This window comes from Schistocerca nitens, chromosome 5 (genome assembly GCF_023898315.1).
Source record: "Schistocerca nitens isolate TAMUIC-IGC-003100 chromosome 5, iqSchNite1.1, whole genome shotgun sequence".
NCBI classification, from domain to species: Eukaryota; Metazoa; Arthropoda; class Insecta; order Orthoptera; family Acrididae; genus Schistocerca; species Schistocerca nitens.
In genome coordinates this window covers 827935827-827963184 of record NC_064618.1, presented here as the reverse complement: position 1 = coordinate 827963184, position 27358 = coordinate 827935827, and the positions used below count along the sequence as shown (strand labels likewise).

Genomic DNA, 27358 nt, shown 5'->3' with positions numbered 1-27358 from the left:
GGCATCAAACGTTTAGGGCTGATGGATCACATCATGGGGAACAACTTTTGTCGGAGACAAAGTCTTGGCTTACGCTCCCTGGCGACGGTGGGCATCGTTTAAGACTGGTTATGCCCCTCAGAGGCATTGCCCTTGTGCTCTTCTCTTTTAGTGGTACCCACATAAACATCTCCACAGCTGCATGGGATCCTATACACTCCAGCTTTTTCCAATGGTTTGCGAGCGTCCTTGGAAGGCTTAAGGTATTCTTGTATCTTCCTGGTGGGCTTGTAAATTACGGTAATATTCCGCTTCGTCAAGATCCTCCCTATTCTTTCCGTTACATTTTTAACAATCGGCAGGAAAACCTTAGATTTTGCAGTAGCCTGTACGTCACTATGATTTCTGCGTGGCTGTCTCAACGCACGTTTTATTTCGGCGGACGAATATCCGTTCTTCATTAGTGCATTGTGGAGATGTTCCATCTCAGCGTCGAGCAACTCAGGTTCACAAATATTTCTAGCTCTGTCCGCTAACGTCTTGATAACACTCCGCTTCTGTTGTCACGTTTTCAAAACGTGACGTCAAGCCGCGGTGCGGGAGCGCGCGCGCACACGGAATTTAGCGGCAGTCAGTAGCGAGCCAGTGGGTGTGTTGGACCTTCCATCGAGCTACAGACCCCCTTGAAGATGTCTCCCGCAGACGGGGACGAAACGTTGGGAATTAACACAGAAATCATCAAGCGACCACAGCATAACAGCCCGGATAATTATAACGTATATTACGGAGAAATAATTTTTTTGTCGAAAACGGACATATCGTGAGTGGTTACCTTCTATCCTCGCCATTTCGCTGTAGAAACAACGGCAGTCCTGTGACCACTCTGTCTGAAATGCTGTTACTGCGTATTACGATAAAAAAAAAGTTCACATCTGTGTGAAATCTTATGGGACTTAATTGCTAAGACATAAGTGCCTAAGATTACACACTACTTAACCTCAATTGTCCTAAGGAGAAATACAACATCCATGCCCGAGGGAGGACTCGAACCTTCACCGGGTTTAGCCGCACAGTCCATGACTACAGCGCCACAGACCGCTCGGCTAATCCCGCGCGGCAGTATTACGATCCCTGTAATTTAGTGGTGTCCGAATTTATGGACTAGTGGTCTGTCTCGACCCCTCTGCGATGGCGCATATGCGACCGAATCTCTCAAGGCGGCCAGTGGTTCCGCGGGCGGCAGTCGCCGCCACGGGCTAGAAGATGAGCGGCCGGCGGAAGGCGGTGGCGGCGGCGCTGGTGGTCGCTGTTTGCTGACACAGCGTGGCGCCGATGCGAGCCCGTATCGGCCCCCGCTGTTTGGCAGTTCCAGATTTAAAAGTCCATCGCCAGCGCCTAACGGGGTCAGCGACGCCCCCGCTGTTTATGCGGCCCGCTGCGTGGCAGATGCCATAAAAATACGCCGGCAAGATCGGAAACAAAACAGCGGCTCGCGGAGGTCGTTCACTCACGCACTGGCAAGGCGCCAACGCGGGGGTGCTCTGCAGTTCCGCGCGGTGTCGTCCGGCTCTGAACACGTCACGTGGGATGAGCTAGAATAGGAGTTTATAAATACATTCTGCACGGCCGCAGAGTACAGTGAAAGCGGAATGACACACCGGGATCGTGATGACTCGTATGTGATTTGTTGGCACAACATTGTCAGAGAAATCCACCATCGATTCAGCGTCGTTGTCTACAAAGCTCTCAAGAATCTCGCCATTGACGGCAGGAGCCTGTACATACGGACTGATATTGTTGTTGTTGTGGTCTTCAGTCCAGAGACTGGTTTGATGCAGCTCTCCATGCCACACAGTAAAGCTGCATGCCCTCGGGAAAAATTACGGCTGTAGTTTACCCTTGATTTCAGCCGTTCGCAGTATCAGCACAGCAAGGCCAGATCAGTCAATCATCCAGACTGTTGCCCCTGCAACTACTGAAAGGGCTGCTGCCCCTCTTCAGGAACCACACGTTTGTCTGGCCTCACAACAGATACCCCTCCGTTGTGGTTGCGCCTACGGTACGGCTATCTGTATCGCTGAGGCACGCAAGCCTCCCCACCAACGGCAAGGTCCATGGTTCAAGGGGGGTGGGACTGATATTATGCTACCTGAATTTTCAAATTAAAACATATTCGTTACGCTGCCTAGCGTTTCTACACGCATCTTTATATGGCGGTCGTCAGGAAGCGAAAGTTATCCACCAGCTGTAAGATGTAAAAAACTGGCTGAATCTACCTTTTGCACACCTCCGCAGACAAAAAGTGTTCCGGCGTAACGTCAAGGGCCGGCACGTCGGCCAAGAACGTTCAAGCGCAGAGGGCTGTGAGACGACGTCAGCCAACAGTACGCTTACAGAACCCTCTCTAGGACGACACCGAGACGTAGGCCAAGAGAATATAAGAGCCGTTTCGCCTGGTCGCAGCCCGAGTCTAAGTCTAGCCGATCTACGAGCGCTCCTGCAGTGACTTAGGAAATGTATTGTTTCACTGTATTGAAACTGTATTTCCTGAAGACACTGCTTATTTGTCTGTTGCCATTTGCTTGCGACACCATTGTCTTTTGTCAAAGTTAAGTATTGTTATTTACCTTACTGTAATAAAAATCTTGCTTGAATTTTTGTTTATCGAACCGAGAAAGCAGCTTCAAATGGTTCAAATGGCTCTGAGCACTATGGGACTTAACTTCCGAGGTCATCAGTCCCCTAGACCTTAGAACTACTTAAACCTAACTAACCTAAGGACATCACACACATCAATGCCTGAGGCAGGATTCGAACCTGCGATCATAGCGGTCGCGCGGTTCCAGACTGCAGCGCCTAGAACCGCTCGGGCACCCTGTCCGGCAAGAAAGCAGGTCTCCTAGGCACCATATACAAGGGTTGTCCAGAAAGTAAGCTCCGATCGGTCTCGAAATGGAAACCACAGTGAAAACCAGAAACGTTTCATTTGCAGCAGTTAGGTACACCTTCCACCTACTTCTCTACATAGAAGCTGCTCCAACTTCGAGTTTTGTCGTAGGGTTGTATCAACTTTCCAATGTCCTCGTCATAGAAAGCAGTCGCCTGTGCTTTCAGCCAGTTAGCTGCACTGGTCTGCAGCTCGTTATCTGTGGAAAAAATTTGTCTTCATAGCCGGAGGTACTTGTGAGCAGAAATGAGACTCAGGGGGAGCTAATTATGGACTGTATTGTGGGTGATCAAACACTTCTCACCGGAAACGCTGCAGGAGCGTCTTCATTGCCCCTGCAATGTGCGGTCGAGAATTGACATGAAGAATGAACGACAGTTGTGTTATGTGGGCTGCATGACACAGGCGAAATCTCTAACCAGGTCCTCATACTTGGCGGGAGACGCTATTCCCTGCGCATCTTTACGTGCTCACTGTTCAAATGGCTCTGAGCACTATGCAGCTTAACTTCTGAGGTCATCAGTCGCCTAGAACTTAGAATTAATTAAACCTAACTAACCTAAGGACCAGAATGAGATTTTCACTCTGCAGCGGAGTGTGCGCTGATATGAAACTTCCTGGCAGATTAAAACTGTGTGCCCGACCGAGACTCGAACTCGGGACCTTTGCCTTCTGCGGGCAAGTGCTCGAAAGGCAAAGGTCCCGAGTTCGAGTCTCGGTCGGGCACACAGTTTTAATCTGCCAGGAAGTTTCATAACCTAACGACGTCACACACATCCATGCCCGAAGCAGGATTCGAACCTGCGACCGTAGCGGTCGCTCGGCTCCAGACTGTAGCGTCTAGAACCGCACGGCCACCCCGGCCGGCCTCACTGTTCACTCAAAACTGAAAAGAGCGACGCGACATGATCGACCGGCATACTAGAGACACTGCACAGGCTTTACTGGATTTTCCCAGTGGTTTTTCCATTTCGCGACCGATCGGAACTTACTTTCTGGACAACCCTCGTATTAGACGAGTGGGCAGAAAGCAACAAAAAGGGGGAACAATAAAGTACTGGTTCACTTTTTTCCAAAGCCATAAGCTTGAGGAACTTGAACTCGTGAACTGTGATCGACAACTAGGCCGAGGAGGACGTTGCGTTTTATGATGAATAGTGATGGAATCCAAGGAGTTGCGACGGTAAAGAGGCCGTAACGCTAAAATGAAAACTCAAGGAGAAATTTTGGCTCCGGAGGAACTCAGAAGGTCAGCCACAGAGTTGTTGTAGCTGTTATTCAGTTTTGAGGCTGGAGGTCCCGAACAAGGACAGTATCTCCCCATTTACTTCTTTCGCCGTCTCCTCAGAGAAATGATTTACATGCCAGTACGTGAGTCATAATATTCGAATCTTCGTACTGTACTGTGAATGGTATCACAGATCGATACCACCGTATTGGTGTCGAAGTTTCTGTCAGTTCCCGAGAGCGGTCGTACGAGATCCCAATGGCGCGCGCCCGCTGAGCCACGCCTCTTGAGTGGTTCCGTACTACGAGGGCCCTCTGCTACAGCGATATAGGAGGGCCGGCGGCAGTCACACAGCCCATTCACAATGAGTTGCAGACCATTGACAATGGAGTCACCACCGAGGCACAGCCCAGTCACAGCCTTGTCACTATCGCTGATGTGTTAGTTAAGAGCGCCTCTCCCTGCAAAACTCTTGTTACTCTTACATTAGCTGGACTCTGTTTCTTGCTGCATTATTTGTAATATGTCTTCGTATGCTTGAAGTAAGCTATGAGTTAAGTAAAGCTTATCTTTACCGTGTTTACTTGTTCGCTAATCGTTTCTGCTTCTGAAACTTCCCGTCAGATTAAAACTGTGTGCCGGACCGAGACTCGAACTCGGGACCTTTGCCTTTCGCGGGCAAGTGCTCTACCAACTGAGCTGCACAAGCACGACTCACGCCCCGTGCTCACAGCTTCAATTCCGCCAGTACCTCGTCTCCTACCTTCCAAACTTCACAGAAGCTCTCCTACGGACCTTGCAGAACTAGCACTCCTGGAAGAAAGGATACTGCGGAGACGAGGTACTGGCGGAAGCTGTGAGCACGGGGCGTGAGTCGTGCATGTGTAGCTCAGTTGGTACAGCACTTGCCCGCGAGAGACGAAGGTCCCGAGTTCGAGTTTCGGTCCGGCACACAGTTTTAATCTTCCACGAAGTTTCATATCAGCGCACACTCCGCTGTAAAGTGAAAATTTCATTCTATTTCTGCTCCTGTTTAACTTTCCTACGACGACAACTGCTGCACCAGTCTGTAGCCCACCTCATCTTCTCACTGTGTACGAAGCAGTACATAACATTGTCAAAAGCCTATTTCTTTTTTTAATTTTCAAATCCAGGACCAGCCCTATGACGATGGACGAATTAAAATATATATATATATATATATATATATATATATATATATATATATATATATATATAAAACAAATTACATCTAGAAGGTAAAGCAGGCAGGGCAGCAGGCACTCCGTCTTCAGGCCACAAGTGCCCCATCGGGACCATCCGACCGCCGTGTCGTCCTCAAGTTGAGGAGGTGGATAGGAGGGGCGTGTGGTCAGCACACCGCTCTCCCGGTCGTTATAATGGTTTTCTTTGACCGGAGCCGCTAATATTCGGTCGAGTAGCTCCTCAACTGGCATCACGAGGCTGAGTGCACCCCGAAAAATGGAAACAGCACATGGCGGTTGGATGGTTACCCATCGAAGTGCCGGCCACGCCCGACCGCGCTTAACTTCGGTGATCTCACGGGAACCTGTGTATCCACTGTGGCAAGGCCGTTGCCCTAGAAGGTAAAGGTCGTCATAAAATGGACAGAAGTGTTCGTAGCAGAGGTAAAGCTAATGCTGGTAATGGGAACTGTAATGATAGTAACTTTAGTAAGGGATAATCTAAACAACAAGAAGTAGTAACAGCAGTCACTTGTGGAAACTATAATGATTGTCATCATGTGCAGGTGTGGTAGTGAAATCTGGAGCATTCGAAAACGGACAATCTGAAACTGGAAGCAATATAAAAATCGTGTTGGAGGAGGACGTTAAAAATTAAATGGATTGGCGAAGTGCGGAATGGTGTATTAGAAAGAAGAAGCGAGGAATGAAGTGTACGCATAATTTTTACCCCCAGTAAGGAACACATTAGTGGGACGTCGCATAAAGCTTCTGGGAATAATGCACTGATCAAATGAGACGCAAGACTGGAGAGTTAAGAAATACGAACTGCTGTTCATGATGATGTGTACTACAGTTAACCAGGCTATAGGCTATAGTGAATCAATAAGCAGACAAATAAAAGTAGATAAACAATAACGCCTTTCATACAACTGTTTTAAATTTTGGAAGTAGCTTGCGCCAGAATGAAATCTATGAGTTTTTCGAAACTCCGTTCGAAGAATTGCATCGCGTCCTGGCGGTGTTTGGGTAATGACAGCCAATGCCGCTGCTCGTGGCTCGGGAGAGCGCAGTGGCCTTATGAACCACAGCCACGGCTGACCACCTGCAGCATCAGGCAGAGAGACCGGAGCGAATGACGCACGGTGTCCCGCGCGCGTCACAGCTGACGGAATACCGTGGCAACGTACCGGCGTGTTGTGCCCACCGTGTTATCTCCAGCCGGCAAACTGACCTTCCGCTGCAGACACGCCGTCTCGATTACTTAATCTGTCCTGCGCTGGCGGTCAAGGTACAGTTCAGAAGGTCGATTACGGAACTCACCTGCTCCATCTCTGTTTTGACTAGGATGAGGTGCGTATCCCGTGCAGATTTTAATGGGTGTAGCTTAGAAAACACTAATCTCTATATATAAAGGGAAATGTTCTGACTGACTCATGGACTCCCAGCCCAAACTGTTAAGGATACAAACTTGAAATTTAGAGAGACTGTTACTGTTATGCTGCACGCATCGTTTAAGAATGGATTTTTCCAAATTCCACCCCTAAGGATGTGAAAAATGCGATGAAAAGTTTTTTGAAAATATGTTGCTGTTACGGCAATTTTGAAGCTAGAATTAGGAAAATTGGTATTTGATTTATCGGCGAGAAATAAAAGAAATTCGTGTTCCCGCGTTTTCAGAAATTTAACCCATATGGGGGTGAAATAGTGGGTGAAAGTTTATCTAAATAAATCACACTGAAGAACTAGTAAATCATTTTTAAACTTACATCTATGAAAATTGGTATTTGACTTCTCGGTTACAAATTTAAAAAAAATACGGGTTTCTATGTTTTAGGAAATTCAACCCTAAGAAGGTGAAATAGGTGATGAAACATTTTATTATAAAAGCATTTCTAAAGCTAAATCTATAAATGTTTAAGTTTGGCTTCACACTTCGAAATACAAAGATATATGTTTCAGTAATTTCGAAAGTTCGCTGAGGCTTTTTGCGGATGATGCTGTAGTATATCGAGAGGTTGTAACAATGGAAAATTGTACTGAAATGTAGGAGGATCTGCAACGAATTGACGCATGGTTCAGGGAATGGCAACTGAATCTCAATGTAGACAAGTGTAATGTGCTGTGAATACATAGAAAGATAGATCCGTTATCATTTAGCTACAATATAGCAGGTCAGCAACTGGAAGCAGTTAATTCCATAAATTATCTGGGAGTATGCATTAGGAGTGATCTAAAATGGAATGACCATAATCGGCGGTAGAGCAGATGCCAGACTGAGATTCAGTGGAAGAATCCTAAGGAAATGCAGTCCGGAAACGAAGTAGGTTACAGTACATTTGTTCGCCCACTGCTTGAATACTGCTCACCTGTGTGGGATCCGTACCAGATAGGGTTGATAGAAGAGACAGAGAACATCCAACGGAGAGCAGCGCGCCCCATTACAGGATCAATTAGTAATCGCGAAAGCGTTATGGAGATGATAGATAAACTCCAGTGGAAGACTCTGCAAGAGAGAAGCTCAGTAGCTCGGTACGGGCTTTTGTTAAAGTTTTGAGAACGTCCCTTCACCGAGGAGTCAGGCAATATATTGCTTCCTCCTACATATATCTCGCGAAGGGACCATGAGGATGAAATCAGAGAGATCTACATTTACATCCATACTCCGCAAGCCACCTGATGGTGTGTGGCGGAGGGTAACTTGAGTACCTTTATCGGTTCTCCCTTCTAATCCAGTCTCTTATTGTTCGTGGAAAGAAGGATTGTCGGTATGCCTCTGTGTGGGCTCTAATCTCTCTGATTTTATCCTCATGGTCTCTTCGCGAGATATAGGTAGGAGGGAGCAATATATTGCTTGACTCCTCGGTGAAACTTCAACAAAAGCCCGTACCGAGCTGGAGTTTATCTATCATCTCCGTAACGCTTTCGCGATTACTAAATGATCCTGTAACGAAGCGCGCTGTCTCCGTTGGATCTTCTCTGTCTCTTCTATCAACCCTATCTGGTACGGATCCCACACTGCTGAGCAGTATTCAAGCAGTGGACGAACAAGCGTACTGTATCCTACTTCCTTTGTTTTCGGATTGCATTTCCTTAGGATTCTTCCAATGAAAGATTAGTGCCCACACAGAGGCATACCGACAATCTTTCTTTCCACGAACAATACGAGACTGGAATAGAAGGGAGAACCGATAGAGGTACTCAAGGTACCCTCTGCCACACACCGTCAGGTGGCTTGCGGAGTATGGATGAAGATGTAGATTCAGACATACACGTTCTGCACTTTTTTCGCACAGGGGCAAAAAAAAAAATAACTACAGTGGTTTTCCAGGATACGTTAGACGTTAGTGAGCGTCCGAGCTGTCGACGTTGTGCTGTCGACAATGCGGGGCGGAGTCCGCCAGCGCCATCATGTGAGCCGTGGGGCGTGGAGCGGTGACAGCGCGCGGAGGCGGCGGCGGCGGCGGCGGCCCGTGACGTCAGCGGGTACCCACCCCGCACCGGAATGCGGCGCAGCTCCCGCCTCCGCGTTTTTCGCAGGTCCTAGGTCTGCAGGTACTTCCTGCTCCTAGCCCGCCGGGTTTTAATGTTGCTCGCACTCCGGAGGGAAGACGAATTTCCTGAAGCACACTAAGGTAACCGTAGATCATCGACCTCTTTTACCTGCCACTTACAGGTTGGAGAGCGCTGAGTTGACGACGGTGGGGGTTAGGGCGTTCAGTTCACAACTGAATCACTGTTACGCGGTAGCAAGGCATTCTTGACGTCAACAACTAACTATCAAAGGAATCTGTAGTGCGAAGTGCTACCAAATATCTGTGACACAAAATCGAACCTTTCGATCCAGCTATGTGTCCATGGGCACCTTTGCACAACTTTGTAATACACTTCTGGCCATTAAAATTGTTACACCAAGAAGAAATGTAGGTGATAAACGGGTATTCATTGGACAAATATATTTTACTAGAACTGACATGTGATTACATTTTCATGCAGTTTGGGTGCATAGATCCTGCGAAATCAGTACCCAGAACAACCGCCTCTGGCCGTAATAACGGCCTCGATTCGCCTGGGCATTGAGTCTAACAGAGCTTGGATGGCGTGTACACGTACAGCTGCCCATGCAGCTTCAACACGATACCAAAGTTCATCAAGAGTAGTGACCGGCGTATTGTGACGAGCCAGTTGCTCGGCCACCATTGAACAGACGTTTTCAATTGGTGAGAGATCTGGAGAATGTGCTGGCCAGGGCAGCATTCGAACATTTTCTGTGTCCAGAAAGGCCCGTACAGGACCTGCAACATCCTGCTGAAATGAAAGGTTTCGCAGGGATAGAATGAAGGGTAGAGCCACGGGTCGTAACACAATTGAAATGTTACGTCCACTGTTCAAAGTGCCGTCAATGTGAACAAGAGGTGACCGAGACGTGTAACCGATGCCCCCCCCCCCCATACCATCACGCAGGGTAATACGCCAGTATGGCGATGACGAATACACGCTTCGAATGTGCGTTCACCGCGATGTCGTCAAACACGGATGCGACCATCATGATGCTGTAAACAGAACCTGGATTCATCCGAAAAAATGACATTTTGCCATTCGTGCACCCAGGTTCGTCGTTGAGTACACCATCGCAGGTGCTCCTGTCTGTGATGCAGAGTCAAGGATAGCCGCAACCATGGTCCCCGAGCTGATAGTCCATGCTGCTGCAAACGTCGTCGAACTGTTCGTGCAGATGGTTGCTGTCTTGCAAACGTCCCCTTATGTTGACTCAGGGATCGAGACGAGGCTGCACGATCCGTTACAGCCATGCGGATAAGATTCCTGTCATCTCGACTGCTAGTGATACGAGGCCGTTGGGATCCAGCACGGCGTTCCGTATTACCCTCCTGAGCCCACCGATTCCATATTCTGCTAACAGTCATTGGATCTCGACCAACGCGAGCAGCAATGTCGCGATACGATAAACCGCAATCGCGAAAGGCTACAATCCGACCTTTATCAAAGTCGGAAACGTGATGGTACGCATTTCTCCTCCTTACACGAGGCATGACAACAACGTTTCACCAGGCAACGCCGGTCAACTGCTGTTTGTGTGTGAGAAATCGGTTGGAAACTCTCCTCATGTCAGCACGTTGTAGGTGTCGCCACCGGCGCAAAACTTGTGTGAATGCTCTGAAAAGCTAATCATTTGCATATCACAGCATCTTCTTCCTGTCGGTTAAATTTCACGTCTGTAGCACGTCATCTTCGTGGTGTAGCAATTTTAATGGCCAGTAGTGTAGTAAACCGAAAACAAGTAGAATAAAGTTGACTAGGACGTGCCTGAAGTGGTGCCTATCTTTCTAAAATTCATCCTATATTACAGCACCAGAGTGAATGGCACGAATGCAACCAAACACGAAGGACATGTAGGAACGAATGCTGGCACTAATTCATCTAAAACGCACAATGATATGGTACACGCAAGTCTTGCAGCCCCCTCCCTTTAAGAGCCTGGAAAGGTCAATGTTGTGTTAAGCTCATTCAGTTAACAGCCACCAAACGGAGTGGAAACCTGAACGAACGTGCTAGTACACCTGGTTGACATCAAAAGGCTCAATATCAGTCTAGGAGAGTGTTCAAACGGGTCGGAATGAACGGCCTCCTATAAATATCGTCACCTTCAGTCTCGTGTGTGGAATGCATGTACGGTAGTGATACACGTGTGGAATCAGCGGGCAGCAGACGGTGCTGCAGAGAACCAAGCGGATGCAGGACCATGCAGCATGACCAAAGCACAAATCCTGGCTGCACGTTTGTAACTGCACTCACAGTTCTACATCTACATGGATACTCTGCAAATCACATTTAAGTGCCTGGAGAGGGTTCATCGAACCACCTTCACAATTCTCTATTATTCCAATCTCGTCCGCCCCTGGTAGCTGAGTGGTCAGCACGACGGAATGTCCAACCTAACGGCCCGGGTTCGATTCCCGGCCGGGTCGGAGATTTTCTCCTCTCAGGGACTGGGTTTGTGTTATCGGTATCATCATTATTTCATCCCCATTGACACGCAAATTGCCGAAGTGGTGTCAACTCGAAAGACTTGCACCAAGCGAACGGTCTACCCGACGGGACGTCCTAGGCACACGGCACAATAATAATTCCGATCTTGTATAGCGCGCGGAAAGAACGAACACCTGTGTCTTTCCGTATGAGCTATGATTTCCGTTATTTTATCGTGGTGACCGTTTCTCCCTATGTAGGTCGGTGTCAACAAAATATTTTCGCATTAGTACACAGTGTTCTTCTGACTCTGAATATTGCAACGGATGTCGACCTGTTCCGAACCATGTTCCGAATGGAATGGAACGATTCGGACTAAGCCACATGAAACGGATATGAGGATGACCAGAGGGGGATTTGGATGTACTTCATGCTGAGAATACGACAGTGAAATGCAATACTACACGAGAGCCGTAGAATATATCACGCCGAAACATAATTATTATTTTCAGAATACAATTTTTATTCTACTGCACTATATGAGCTGTTTCGAAATTTACTGGCAGATTAAAACCCTGTGTCTAATCGGGTCACGAACCCAGAATCTTGCGCCTCGCAGGCAATGCTCTTACCGAGTGAGCTATGCAGGCATGACAGACAACCCGGGCCGGCCGCGGTGACAGGGCGGTTCTAGGCGCTTCAGTCCGGAACCGCGCGACTGCTACGGTAGCAGGTTCGAATCCTGCCTTGGGCATGGATGTGTGTGATGTCCTTAGTTTAGTTAGGTTTGTTCTAAGTTCTAGGGGACTGATGACCTCAGATGATAAGTCCCATAGTGCCCAAAATAAAAAAAATAGTAAAAAAAACAGCGTATGGTAGTCCTGTAACGTGTCTGACAGAAATTACCTACACTTTGCTTCTGGAGCATTGATGTAGCCAAATATTACTTCAGATAAGCGAGGGATGACCTGGGTGGACAAGCGTCACCACATACTAAGTCACTGAGCAGTAGATCTTATGGGAATGGTGAGACCAATAGAAGATATAAACAGTGGGACAAGGTAATGAGCAGAATATGTGCCGCAAATTACTGACAGACATGTACAGATGCAGTTTTTTGTACAGGAGAGGAAGACACAACGGTCCACAACAAGGAAGTGCTGAACTGCAGTCTAGGCAGGTCCCTGGGCGAGCAGCTCGCAACGCCAGACTGATCTCCAGCAGCTGTGGCCCGCGGCCCGCCTTCGTGGCGCCGTGCCGCTTCCGGTTGCAGGAACCGGCCGACGTAATCCCCGCAGCTAACGACCCGCGATTGTCTTCTATTTATACTGAGGCGCCGAGTACACACGCCACGCCCCAACACTTTCCGCACAGTACACGCTACCATAGTGCGCAACCAAGAAAGAGAGAGAGAGTTAGAGGGGGGCAGGGGGGGAAGAGAGCGAGAGGGGAGGAGAGATAGATAGAGAGAGAGAGAAAGAGACAGAGAGGAGGGAGGCAGAGATTGAGATAGATAGAGAAAGAGAGAGAGAGAGAGAAAGAGAGAGAGAGAGAGAGAGAGAGAGAGAGAGAGAGACAGAGCTCGAGAGAGAGAGAGGGGCGGGGGGGGGAGCGAGAGGGGAGGGAGGGAGGGAGAGACTGAGAGGGGAGGAGGGAGGGAAAGACTGGGAGAGGGAGAGGGAGGGAGGGAGAGAGAGAGAGAGAGAGAGAGAGAGAGAGAATGAGAGAGAGGGTGGGGCGCAGGGGGAAGAGAGCGAGAGGGGAGGAGGGAGGGAGAGACTGAGAGAGAGCGAGAGAGAGAGAGAGAGAGAGAGAGAGAGAGAGTCGGTGGGGAGGGGCCGAGAAGGCATTAAGCCGGCCGGTGTGGCCGTGCGGTTCTACGCGCTTCAGTCTGGAACCGCGTGACTGCTACGGTCGCAGGTTCGAATCCTGCCTCGGGCATGGGTGTGTGTGATGTTCTTAGTTCTTAGGTTAGTTAGGTTTAAGTAGTTCTAAGTTCTAGGGGACTGATGACCACAGATGTTAAGTCCCATAGTGCTCAGAGCCATTTGAACCATTTTTGAGAAGGCATTATAAATTGAATCAACAAGCTTCGGTAGGTAGCAGCCTTCTCAGCTATTGTTGGGTGTTAAGGACTTATTCGCAGAAGCATAAGCTGAAGCTGTCTTTAGTTAACGAATGTGGAAGTATATGTGTGGAGTGTAGCCGTTAATAGAATGAAACACGGACGATAAGCAGTTTAGACAAGAAGAGAATACAAGTTTTTGAGATGTAATGCTACAGAAGAATGTCGGAGATTAGATGGGTGGATCACATAACTAATGAGGAGATACTGAATAGAATTGGGGAGAAAAGGAATATGTGGCACAACTTGAGTAGATGAAGGGATCAGTTGATACATTCTGAGACATCAAGGGATCACCAATTTAGTACTAGAGGGAAGTGTGAGTGGTAAAAATCGTAAAGGGAGACCAAAAGACGAGTGTAGTAGGCAGATCAGAAGGATTAAGTCGCTGTAGTTGTTCGGAGAGGCTTGCACAGGATAGAGTAGTATGGAGATTTGCATCAAATCAGTCCTCGGACGGAAGGCTACAACAACAACAAATACAAATGATGGAGGTAGATAGGTATACGACCTAAAGAAACCACATATTGGTACAAGCGAACGATGTAATACAAAGTTTTATCAACATGTCCGTGCTGTACTGCAGAGTCTGCAATTCGATATCGGCAGACACAAAGCACGTTATGAGCCTTGTTAACTGGTGGCTCTCATTTATGAGTTGAAACTGCTGCGACCCTCCTAACTGCCCTGTAATTGGATTTATGCAGCTAATTCAAAGTTGTGGTGCTTTGGAAGGAACGTCACTGCCGAACTTTGTGATGAGACACTTGTTCCAGCCACTGTGCACAAATACACAGCGCACCGCTTGGTACGGTTGGATTTTTTAATATTGTGATTATTATTCGTATTCGTACTCGCGATTATGGTATGCGTACAGAGCGATACCGACTATTCAGTGACGGGGCAGTGCGCAGATAGGCTGGCTGAGATACGACGCAGTTTGCCACTCGGTAGTAAGCCGCTGCTTTAGCAGAACCCTTTCGACAGTGCGCTGTCGCGGCCCACTTTTACAGACGGTGTTTTTCCCACACGTTGTTGTGGACACGGCGGCGAAGGCCGCAGGGTCCGTTTCGTGTCACTTAGCTCTTGCGGTATTACCATTCACCAAGCCGCACCTAGACTGTGAAGTAAGAGGCCCATTGCCGATGCACATTAAATGACAGAGAAATATTTGTTACGTATCTTTACCCTTGTTTTACGTGAGTTAGCAGCAGTTACTTTTGTTGCCGGCACCTTTTCTGTTGTTGTATTGGGGGGGAGGGGGGGAGGGTCATGAATGGTCACAGATACCTCGCGTTAGTTTTCATGCAGTTCAAAATGGTTCAAATGGCTCTGAGCACTACGGGACTTAACATCAGAGGTCATCAGTCCCCTAGAACTTAGAACTACTTAAACCCAACTAAGGATATCACACACATCCATGCCCGAGGCAGGATTCGAAACTGCGACCGTAGCGGTGGCGCGGTTCCAGACTGAAGCGCCTAGAACCGCTCGGCCACTCCGGCCGGCCTTTCATGTACTATCACACACCGATCCGCGAGCTACTTGAAGTTTTCGAGGCTTTATACAGATGATTTCAGTAAGTCGTTTTCGTATATCCCACCGATATTTTCAACAGAAGATCGGAAAAAGAACTGCATGTTCGATGATGTTCTGCATTGCTGGTACAATCGGTGGAATATTATTCAGAGAGCTCTTGCCGATCTTCCGATGGTAGATACATAAATAATCTGTCCTAAAGTTTCCGAGACTAGTTTTATTCTTGGCGTATAAGCGGCGTGCCGGCCGAAGTGGCCGTGCGGTTAAAGGCGCTGCAGTCTGGAACCGCAAGACCGCTACGGTCGCAGGTTCGAATCCTGCCTCGGGCATGGATGTTTGTGATGTCCTTAGGTTAGTTAGGTTTAACTAGTTCTAAGTTCTAGGGGACTAATGACCTCAGCAGTTGAGTCCCATAGTGCTCAGAGCCATTTGAACCATTTTTATAAGCGGCGTCAGCAAGATACGGGGGCAGCTTGAACCAACAACTATAAACAACAAATGTGCTTTCGGCCAGTCAGTTGTGCGCAGGCAGTGTTAAATAGTGCGCGTGTGGCCGTAGTGCGTCAATGTTGTTATGTCACAAATCGCAGTGGAGCTACGTCTCTAAATCAAGTGTTCAACACATTCTTCAGAATATTCTGAAAAGGAGAAAAGTGTGTGCAAAAGTCTGTACCTCACACCTTGACTTCCGAACAAAAACAACGACGCGTCGACGACTGCCGCGACTTGATTGAAATGTAAAACGCGGACAATTTCCTTCTGGAAAAAAATCATGACAGGTGACGAGACTTCGTGTTGTCAATACGAATCTACCACAAAACGACGAAGTGCAGACATTTACATGAAGGGTCAGAGCTCTGACGACACAACCCACAATCAAGCGAATGTGACGCGCGATGTTGAATAACATCCAAAAGAAGGACTTTTCTGACAGTTTAACATATTTGTGTGTACGCTCTGAGGGCTGTAGTCAAGTTTCGGGAGACTGTAGAACACCTGATGCATTAATATCACCATCTTACCTTTTGTCTAATTTTTATTCAAATGGTTCAAATGGCTCTGAGCACTATGGCACAACTTCAGAGGTCATAAGTCCCCTAGAACTTAGAACTACTTAAACCTAACTAACCTAAGGACATCACACACATCCATGCCCGAGGCAGGATTCGAACCTGCGACGGTAGCGGTCGCGCGGTTCCAGACTGAAGTAATTTTTATTGATGCAGTCTCGAAACAGTTTGGACTGACAGGGTATGTTGAATCCGAACCACGTTGAGAAGTTGAAGCTGAAGAGCATTTTAAAATCTTAGCGGTAGTTTACCATTAAGCCGTACGAAGAGCAGTGGGAATCATAACATGAACAAATATTCACGGAATACTAATTCTAAATTCGGCAACAGTTGCTTTAATTTCGAGTAATGTGGTATCACAATGATCCTAACTTGTCGATTACGAGCGAGTTGATACATATCCATCACATCGTTCAACTTTACCGTGTTTCACACACACACACACACACACACACTGACACACACACTGACACAAACAAACAAACAAACTAACACGTAACGCGTGTAATGTCTCCTAAGAGTCGTTAGACAAATTTTCTCTGGTGTTTCGAAAGATATTTACAATCGCGTTTCTGTAAAGTGTATCTGAAGTGAGCCTATATAAATACTGTTAATCGTATTTTAGAAACTGGAGAAACTACAGGACAGTTGCTTAATCCAAAATGATTTTATTGGGTACACGACCGGTTTGGGAACAGTTACAGTTCCATCATCTGGTGTGAAAAATAAAATCACCTAATCGTCTCAGGTCATCCTCTGCCCCGCGTTGTGATGGTACACTGTGATACGACGTGTTGGTTCCACGACACCACTGGGATGAAGATGACATCAGGTGATCCGGTGATTTTCCTGCTTTTACAGCAGATGATGGAACTGTAGCTGTTGCGAAACAGGTCGTGTACCCAGTAAAATGATTGTGGATTAAGCAGCTGTCCTGCGGTTTCTTCATTTTCCAAAATGGACTTGTACAGTTGTGGCTGCCCCATAAGAAGAACTCTTTGTTAATCTATGTTTCGTTCCATGACCAGTCGGTTTAATCTGGTTACAAACAAGTTTTTATTTTTATTTTTAAATTTTTTTTTTTACATTGGAGTTTTATGTGCTCATTCGACAGAGCAGTCCCCAATTAGTCTGCTGCGATGTTCATTTTAGCGAAGTATTCCGTAGCGCTTTTCTTACCCGTAGACATTTGTTCGCTACTTTCCTCGCTCGCGGCGCATCACTGATATGCAGTAACGCTAGTCAGTCGCTGCTGGATTATTGGTTATTCTGTTGCTGTCCCTGTTAACCCATCAGACTAACCTGCAACCACCCTGCCGAATGGACGCGTAGAATTCCACTAAACAGTTGTTAGTAACGAGAAGCAAACCATTTTTTCGTTGCCACATTGTGTCTACAAGTAGTGGTATTTGTTTTACCTACTACTAAAACAAAATAGTAAGTACCTGGCGAAAAACTAAAGAAAATGCGTCTGACTTGAGTACAGACTAAGCAGTACAGTAGGAATTCCTCTATGCCTGTCCGCAGCTAGTGTCGTGCGGTAGCGTTCTCGCTTCCCGCGCCCGGGTTCGATTCCCAGCGGGGTCAGGAATTTTCTCTGCCTCGTGATGACTGGGTGTTGTGTGATGTCCTTAGGTTAGTTAGGTTTAAGTAGTTCTAAGTTCTACGGGACTGATGACCATAGATGTTAAGTCCCATAGTGCTCAGAGCCATTTGAACCTCTACTGCACGACTTCCTAGCCGTTTGGATTTGCCTAAGAGAGGGCAGTCGGCCGTTGTACTCACAAAGAAAGGACAAAAACTTTTTATTTGCAATTAATTTAGTTATTAGGAACTTCGATAGACTTCGGTTCTACATTATTCAATCCAGGACAAGGCAGTCCTCGTATTTTCGTGAAAAGAATCCCGTTTTGTGCCACGTCGCACAGAGACCCTTTGTTCTTCCATTCCGTACAGTGACCACCAGTTTATACTGAACGTGTCATTTCTATTGGCGACTGGGTGCTGAACTCTTTTGAGACTCCTTCCCTCCCATCTCCCATCTACACCAAACGCGTCAGAGCCTGTTTAAGTTACTTCATCATGCTTTATGGAACCAATCCTGAAAAAAAAAAAAACTAGAAGTTTAAATGAACGCATTCTACCTGGTTCAATATTTCCTTAGGACTTGCAGCATGAACACAAGAATTTTAGTTGGTATAATAATTCTGTAACTCACACATTTACAGTGTTGACAGTTTCCTTACAAATGAATTTCGGTAAGTATTCCGCATTTAGGAGGCAGATATTTTACTCCAAAAATGAGAAAGACACCTGAAACTGCAAACTGCGTCAGTAGCCTTTTTAGATACTGACTTCTGTAGGGTTTAGACTTGATGTCCTATCGGCATTCAACAGTTTACTACAAAACCACAGTCGCAGTACAGGGGACCTTATACACGGAGATAAAAAATCCCATTAGACGACAGCTGTAGCTTCTCGAGACGCCGCTCCTGGTCGTCTGGCAGCACTAGCGCGAAACAAAAGAGAGCGGTTGATGAAAACGCGTCTCGCTGGACGTCACGGCGCGCTCCTCATACCGTTTCTCGGACAATAACCTTCCCCAGGGCAGTGGCTGGCGGTAATACTACGAGCGGTCAGCGACCCCGGCCATTAAGCGTGACTGATGAGAAACAAGCTGGGCCTGTCTCGCGTCTCGGAGCGGCAACTCGGTTACCTTTTATCAGCATGGAAGAGGGTCCTTTGTGTGGCGGCCAGCGTTCGGATTACAGCCTCCCATTCATTTCGCTGCAATGGACAGAAGGCGTTCTCTAATACTGGAGTGTCTTAAGCCTCGCGTTATTAGGAAGGACGCTTATGTAATGAAAGCGGTTTGCACAGCAGCGCCCTACCTACGCTCATGTTAGCGAATGGGTTCATTTGTCGGCTTTCGTGCGAGCAGTTACTACAAAATGCGTGAGACTCCTGACAACACGGAAAGACGGCCGCGGTCGGATCAGTGTTCAGTCGAAAACAGGATATGTGTCAGATCCGACAGTAAAGCTTCTGGCTATAGCAAAAGTGATGTGGAAGCGAAGGAGACTTAACACTCCAGCTGTCGACATCTACAGGGTGTTCGGAAATTCCCGTTACAAACTCATAGGACTTGTAGAGGAGGGGTGAGTACTTAATATTTCGAACAGGATCCCACGCCGGCCGGCCGGTGTGGCCGAGCGGTTCCAGGCCCTTCAGTCCGGAACCGCGCGACCGCTACGGTCGCAGGTTCGAATCCCTGCCTCGGGCATGGATGTGTGTGATGTCCTTAGGTTAGTTAGGTTTAAGCAGTTTAAGTTTTAGGGAACCGATGACCTCCCATAATGCTCAGAGCAATTTCAACCACTTTTGGACTGTTCCGCCCTGAGTACCGACTGAACCGAATGGTTGGTTGGTTGGTTGGTTTGGGGGAGCGGACCAAATGGCGACGCCATCGATCTCAGCGAATTAGGGAAGAATGGGGAAGGAAATTGGTCGTGCCCTTTCAAAGGGCATCGTCAACAGAACAGGCTCTGCTAACGATATACTACGCCTTCCACATCACTGGCAACGTGTTCTGCACAACGCTGGTGACTACTTTGAAGGACAGTAACAGGTGCAAACATGTAACTGTTTTGTATCGGCTGCGAATAAATAGTTGCAACTATTTAATATCCAACCCTCGTATTAGAGACGCGGACTAGTTACAACGGAGTGGTCATACAAACTCATTAAAGCGTGTATTAGTAAAGTAAAAAAATGAAATATACTTATGATTTGCTGTACTGGCAATTAAAACAATGATACCTCATTTAATTACTTGTAAAAATCCAGCGAAAGTTATGAAGTAAGCTCAGAAAATTTACCTTGAATTAAAGCGTATCGTCGAGAAAGAAGGTACGGACGGCATCGGGACAGTGCCATCGTAACTGGAGGAAAACATTCATGATGAGAAATCCACGGATGGGACGACGAGTGGTGTGAGGGGGGAGGCCTGGCAGTCGCCAAATGTCGGGGACACAGCGAAGCAGGCCGCAGATGGAGCACAAGTCGGCCTTGAAAGCACCCACTGCCACACGCCTTCGGGTCGTGCCGGTATGCCGGCGCTTTCACCGCCCACACAATCCCTGCTCTGGAGTGGCGCCTGATACCGTGGCAGGCAGCGCGGATACGGGAACAGTACGTCAACAAAGCGAGAGAACTGGAGCTGGCAGTGTGAAATGCTGTTGGACTTATCCCAACGTTGTGTCACCGATGCAACGATATCGATGAAACTCGTGGAAGAAAAGGTGCTATGCTTTTCTTTTGTCGTTCGCTGACAGTGAGCGAGGCTTTACTACAGTATTATTAAAATATCTTGCGTCATTTAAGCTCATCCTGGTTCAAATGGTTCAAATGGCTCTGAGAACTATGGGACTCTACTGCTGTGGTCATCAGTCCCCTAGAACTTAGAACTACTTAAACCTAACTAACCTAAGGACAACACACACATCCATGCCCGAGGCAGGATTCGAACCTGCGACCGTAGCAGTCGCACGGTTCCGGACTGCGCGCCTAGAACCGCGAGACCACCGCGGCCGGCTAAGCTCATCCTGGGGCGAGTGGAAGGTAGCCTTGTTGTCAGCAGTTAAAACATCGGAAATGTTTTCTTATTGAAAAATTTTGGGTCTTGTTTAAATAAAGTGCGTAGAACAAATCCTTAACTTGAAAAACTGAATGAAATATTTGCATAGTACTTCAAACAAAAGTTATGTCATCACGTTTGTCGACTTTAAAAAAGCATATGGTAGTACAGGCCGAGAATCCCTTTTTGAAGTATTAGCAAAATTTGGACTAGATCAAAAGACAACAAACATCATAAAAGAAACACTCACGGAGACCAAATCCAAAGTAAAATTTATGGGAGAATAGAGCACAGAATTTGAAATAGACACAGGAGTACGACAAGAGGATGTACTGTCCCCAGCGCTCTTCAATTGTGCTCTTGAAAAAGTTGTTAGAGAATGGAGAAAAGCAGGTGCACCAGCGCACAGACTGGGACCAAGACGTAAGGGCATAGAATTAGACTGTTTAGCATTTGCTGATGACATGGCACTGATCGCACAAGACATTACCGATGCACAGAAACAGCTAGAATCATTACAAGAACAGGCAGCTAAAATAGGATTACAAATTTCATTTGAAAAAACAAAATTTATGACTGACATCAAAGATGCATCTTCTGATCTCAAAATTGGTAATAACTACATGTCTCGAATAAAAGAATTTAAATATTTGGGTGAATGGATTGCAGAAAATTGTAATGAAAAGAAATCTGTCAGATCAAGAGTCCAGAAAATGGAGATGGCGTTTCAATATACAAAAAGAGTCTCTCGTGGAACTGCAAAATACGACACTATACAACAGTAATTAAACCCGAAGCTCTCTACGCATCTGAGACACTAAACCTTCAACACACAACACTAAAAGAGGAATTAGAAGTGAAAGAACGTAAAATAATGAGGAAAATCCTAGGACCAAGATCTAAAGATGGTGTGCATTATCCAAAACCCAATGCAGAAATATATAAAAATATCTCCAAAATAACAGACACAATGCGCATGAGAAGAATCCAATTCATGGGGCATTTAGAAAGAATGGACTCAAACAGGTTAACGCACAAAATCCATACATTTTTAAAGAACAAAACTACAAGACCGAACTGGTACAAACAGACGGAAAAAGACCTGAGAGAATTAGGGTCTCCAAATCTACATGACAGAAATGAAATTAGAAAAATCACAAACGCACGGGGTTTTGAGGAAGAAGAGAGAAAAAACTAACCGACATACGTTGTCTACGCAACGAAAGCTAGCCCATTCGTTGTTTATGAAGGAATACTGGGCGAAAAGGAAGGCCAACAAATGTTGATTACGCGTGGTCCTAAGTGATTCAAATGGTTCAAATGGCTCCGAGCACTATGGGACTCAACTTCTGAGGTCATTAGTCCCCTAGAACTTAGAACTAGTTAAACCTAACTAACCTAAGGACATCACACACATCCATGCCCAAGGCAGGATTCGAACCTGCGACCGTAGCGGTCTCGCGGTTCCAAACTGCAGCGCTTAGAACCGCACGGCCACTTCGGCCGGCTCCTAAGTGATCCATCCGCGAAGAAGAAGCAGTAAATTAAAGCGTGAAAGGTGTTTTCCCTGAACCTTGTCTAGCCGTTCCACGTTCACTTTCTAAAACTGTTCTAACGTTTTGATTGGTCATCTCATCTATCCTACACGTCGTAGGACGAGTGATGATTACGCAGCCGTCTACTATAATCGACAAGTAAATTAGCTTCAGTGAACATCCGCTAGGTTTGCTCACTCGTTCCTGCCGCGTGTACAATGGGCTTACAGGTGGAGCGCGCCTTGAAGACGATCGCTGTGTGGGAACGTTGCGTCACGTAGCGTACCGCTTAGCGGAAGAGCGCCTTCTTTTAAGGCTGGACACCTGTACAGGGCGCAGTCTGTCCTTTTGTAGCGCCTGCGTCCTGGAGGAAGGGCGGAGCCGCGCCTGACAGTGATTAATGCCGCAGCTCTGTCTGGCCGGGACCGCCTGGGAACGCCGGCTCGTGGCTCTCCGAGTCAACAACACGGCGGAGGCGCGTCCACAAAAGACAGGTATCGTTCGACCAGGGCCGGCGCGATTTCTCCGACAAAGCCGTCCCAGTCAAACGTAGCCCTATACAAATTTTCCTTGCGAAGCTTGAAAGGAAAGAAAGGAGAAAAGAGAAAAATAAAGCTTGTGCAGCCGTGTACTGAGACACAAGGGTGGCAAGCAGTTTTTCAAGGTGGAACCTATATTGTGCTGTTTGAAACTTTCCCGACGTAATAACCGCTTGTTGTTTCACGGGCATCGCGTCGCATAATGTTGTGAAAGTTGCATAATATTTGAACGAGACAGCTGCTCCTCATCTTCAGGTGATTACTGAGTGTGGCTGCAGTGGCTCGCCAATTTTTTTTTTCTTTATTGTGATTTCATTCCCCTGCCCCATATGGGCAGGGGAGGGCTGTCAGCGGCACAATCCGCCGCTCTTCAGCCGAGAGACACGACAACTATAACAAGAATAAAATAACTGCTACGGTCGCAGGTTCGAATCCTGCCTCGGGCATGGGTGTGTGTGATGTCCTTAGGTTAGTTAGGTTTAAGTAGTTCTAAGTTCTAGGGGACTTATGACCTAAGATGTTGAGTCCCATAGTGCTCAGAGCCATTTGAATAAAATAATACATACATAAGGAGATAAAAAAGGGGAACATAAAACAGAGTAGGGGGAGAAAATGGAGGTAAAAAGACATGGACATGTAGACGTTCATGGGGGACAGTTAAAAAAAAAGTCATCAGAAAGCTAAAAAACACAGTTGGCGATTCTTGAAACACAGAGAAGACACTGAATGCGAATGCACAGGTTAAAAGTTGGCCACAGTATTAAAAACACTCCGAAACAACACACTTAAAACCCACTTCGAGCACACACGACGAAGAGTAAAACTACCAGGTGGGACCTGCCGAGGGAAAGGTCAGACAGGGTGGAAAAGGAGGGGAGAGCATGGGGCATCCGAGGAAGCGGCGGGATGAAGAGAGGAGGGGCAACCATGGGTTCACGAAGAGGCAGGAGACACGTGGGGTGGGAGAGGAAAAGGGAAGACAGGGCAGGAGGGAGCGCAGAGACACTGAAAGGAGGCACAAGAGATGGAGGGGGAGTAGGAGGGATGGCTCGCCAATCTCTTGCTTGTTATTTATATTACTAAAACGCTAACGATGGGTACGGGATCGAGTTGCAAGTTGCCTTTGGGAAACATAATTTTTTTAATTTTCAGTTTTTCATTCTATTACTGACAGGATTTAAAATTTTAAAATGCTATCATAGTCTCCTCATTAAGAGCTATAATCTTATGTTAAAGGTTTAACATAATTGTTACGGTAAGGAACTGTGTATACGTCTTGAGCAGCGTAACTCAAGGCGCGCAAATTACCAAGATTCTCGTCATCCAGTATTTGAGAATGAGTGCGTTCAGTGACTTGGAACAAACTTTAAACATAAACCCTTACGAAAATTTTTCTCGCTGACGCCCCCCAGCCGGCCCTAGTGGCCGAGCGGTTCTACGCGCTACAGTATGGAGCCGCGCGACCACTACGGCCGCAGGTTCAAATCCTGCCTCGGATGTGGATGTGTGTGAAGTCCTTAGGTTAGTTAGGTTTAAGTAGTTCTAAGTTCTAGGGGACTGACGGCCATAGCAGTTAAGTTCCATAGTGCTCAGAGCCATGTGAACCATTTTTTTGACGCCCCCCACAATATGATGAAAGGAAAAATAAAATGAATTGTTTACTACATTTTCGCTGTTCAAGCAGTAAAACTTGAGCAATTTTAATTTATTACTTCTTTACTACTAACTCCATTCGCAAGCCTTTTTGCAGACAGTATCCTCATTTACCACTGAATGTTCCTGCAAAATTATATAACCGTACGATATATAGTTCAGTACATACGACGTTTTATACGTGAGAGTTTATTCTTCAAAGAATCCGGAGTGTGGTTTGACTGATACTGATTAATGAAGCAGAGGTAGAAGCTGGAAACAGTTCTTAGGAAACTGTAAGAGGACCCTGTGGCATCAGAATTATCGAGTGGTCTAATGTGAAGTGCAAGATTGAAAGAAATCGTGTCAATCACAAGATTGTCTTTAGAATATGACAGCGATGAAACCTGAAAACCGTCGAAAAAAATCGTATCAATCACAAGACTGTCTTTACAATATGGCGGTGATGAAACTTGAAAACCGCAGTACTGAATTTTGATTGAACCTTCCTAGCAGTTTTAAATGTGTGTTGGACTAGGTCTCGAACCCGGAACTTTGGCGGTCCATGCTCTTACTAAGTGAGCTATCCTGTGGGAGAAGTAGGCAGAAGTGAAGCTGGGAGGTCAGTCTGTGAGTCGTGCCTCGATAGCTCACTTGTTGAGAGCATTGCCCTCCGAAGTCAAGGTTCTCGGTTCGAGCCTTTGTGCGGCACACAGTTTCAGTCTACCTGGAAGTTTGAAAAACGCACTCATTCAGCTGCAAAAACGATTAATTCTGGGACAATTTTACTGTTCGCCCAGTTTTGTATTTATCTTCACCCTGAGAAAATAAAAGCCGTTAGCTAAGTAGCACGAATATCAAACTTCGATAGAAATTGTTATAGTACAGCTTCTGAGTAATGTTCTGACTGTCTGGGCATCCGTAAGTACGACACGTAAATACACAAAGAAATGTTTTCCTTTTTAAGTATTTTTACTGTCTCGTAATTGAATTATGTGACAAAAAAACCACAGAAATACATTATGTGCCTGCTTCGTTTTTCTGACATTGAAGTAAAGTTGACTCTCGTTTGCAGCCTGATACTGTGTGGTAACGAGGCCACTCTAGACAGATGGCACATATCACAGAGCAGTCACTGGTCTTCAGAAGCGTTCTCAAGCGACTCACTCTCATGCCTGTCTGGAGTGCGCGGTCTTTCACTTGGCGCAACAGCATCACCTTTGCTTTGTCACTTTTATACATTGACTAATATCACTCTGCATGTACTACCCGCCAGTTCGTTTCGTTTCCAGTCTTTCTCTGTCCAAGATGTAGTAATACACATTACTGACACTGTTATTTTTAAAGCAGCACCTGAGGCGTGACAAAACACGGAACGAGTCAGAACAGCAGAGTAACCGACTCCTTTGTAAATACACTGAGGGATAAAAAAATCGAAGCATCAATAAAATAACTAATGTTGAGTAACGAAATTTCGGGTATACATATGTCCAGGTAACGTATTTAAGTGGTTAACACTGCAAGATCACAGATTAATGTAAGCGCGAGATAAGCTACTGCAAATGCAAAAGGCATGCATTGTGTTTTACAGGTGCCGGATGTCAATTTGTGGGATGGGAGTTCCGTGTCTGTTGCACTTGCCGGTCAATACAGGTACGGTTAATGCTGTTTGGGATGACGCTGGAATTGTCGTTCAAAATGTTCAAATGAGTGTGAAACCTTATGGGACTTAAGTGCTAAGGTCATCAGTCCCTAAGCTTACACACTACTTAACCTAAATTATCCTAAAGACAAACACACACACCCATGCCCGAGGGAGGACTCGAACCTCCGCCGGGACCAGCTGCACAGTCCATGACTGCAGCGCCTTAGGCCGCTCGGCTAATCCCGCGCGGAATTGTAATCCGATGAAGTTCCATATATGCTCGACTAGACAGATTTGGTCATCGAACAGGCCAAGGCAAGATGCTGACACGCTGTAGAGCATGTCGTGTTACAACTGCGGTATGTGGGCGAGCGTTATCCTGTTGGAAGACACCCCCTTGGAATCTGTACATGAAAGGCAACACAACAGGTGGAATCACCAGACTGAAGTTCAGAATTGCAGTAAGGGTGCGTGGAATAACCGCAAAAGTGCTCCTGCTGTCACACGAAATGCCAACACCGACCGTAACTCCAGTTACGGTCAGTGTGTCTTACACGCAGACACGTTGCCTGCAGGCACTCAAGCGGCCTTCTAACCAAGAGACGGCTGTCGCTAGCACCGAGGCAAAACTAGTTTTCATCAGAAAACACAACAGACCTCCACCCTGTCCTCCAATGAGCTCTCGCTTGACACCACTGAAGTTGAAAAATGGCGGTGGTTTGGGGTCAGTGGAAAGTACACTACAGGGCGTCTGGTTTGGAACTGTCCTTGAAGTAACCGATTTGTAATGGTTCGTTGGGTCCCTGAGGTGCCAACTGCTGCTCAAATTGCTGCTGCAGATGCAGTACGATGCGCCAGAGACATACGCCGAAAACGATGGTCTTCCCTCTTGGTAGTGCCTCGTGGCCGTCCAGAGACCCTTCTTCTTGCGACCGCCCATTGTCGTGAACATCGCTGCCAGCAATCATGTACGGTGGCCACATTTCTACCAGGTCTTTGTGTAATATCGCAGAAGGAACATCCAGCCCTATTAGACGAACTCGTTGAAACTCAGTGAGGTGTTGATAAAGGCCTCTTTGTCACCTTAAAAGCATTCTTGACTAGCAACTCCCCACCAACTCCATTCTTAAAGGTAACTAACGCTTACGACTGTTACCGCGCGTATTTAAGGCAAACTCTTTGTTGCCTCGTCATAGTGGCGCTACTAACGTCACTGTTATGGGACTGGTGCGAAATATGAATAGACTTCGTCTTTTTAATGTTGAAAGGCGGCTACCAACTTCCGTTTTC

The 27358-nt window shown here is 46.7% G+C and overlaps 1 protein-coding gene across 1 annotated transcript in view; it reads right to left on the bottom strand.

The window, feature by feature from the left end:
• LOC126260741 (uncharacterized) overlaps positions 1–27358 on the bottom strand; it is a 702522-nt gene that overhangs the window by 43097 nt on the left and 632067 nt on the right. The gene's annotated exons all lie outside the window — the stretch shown is intronic.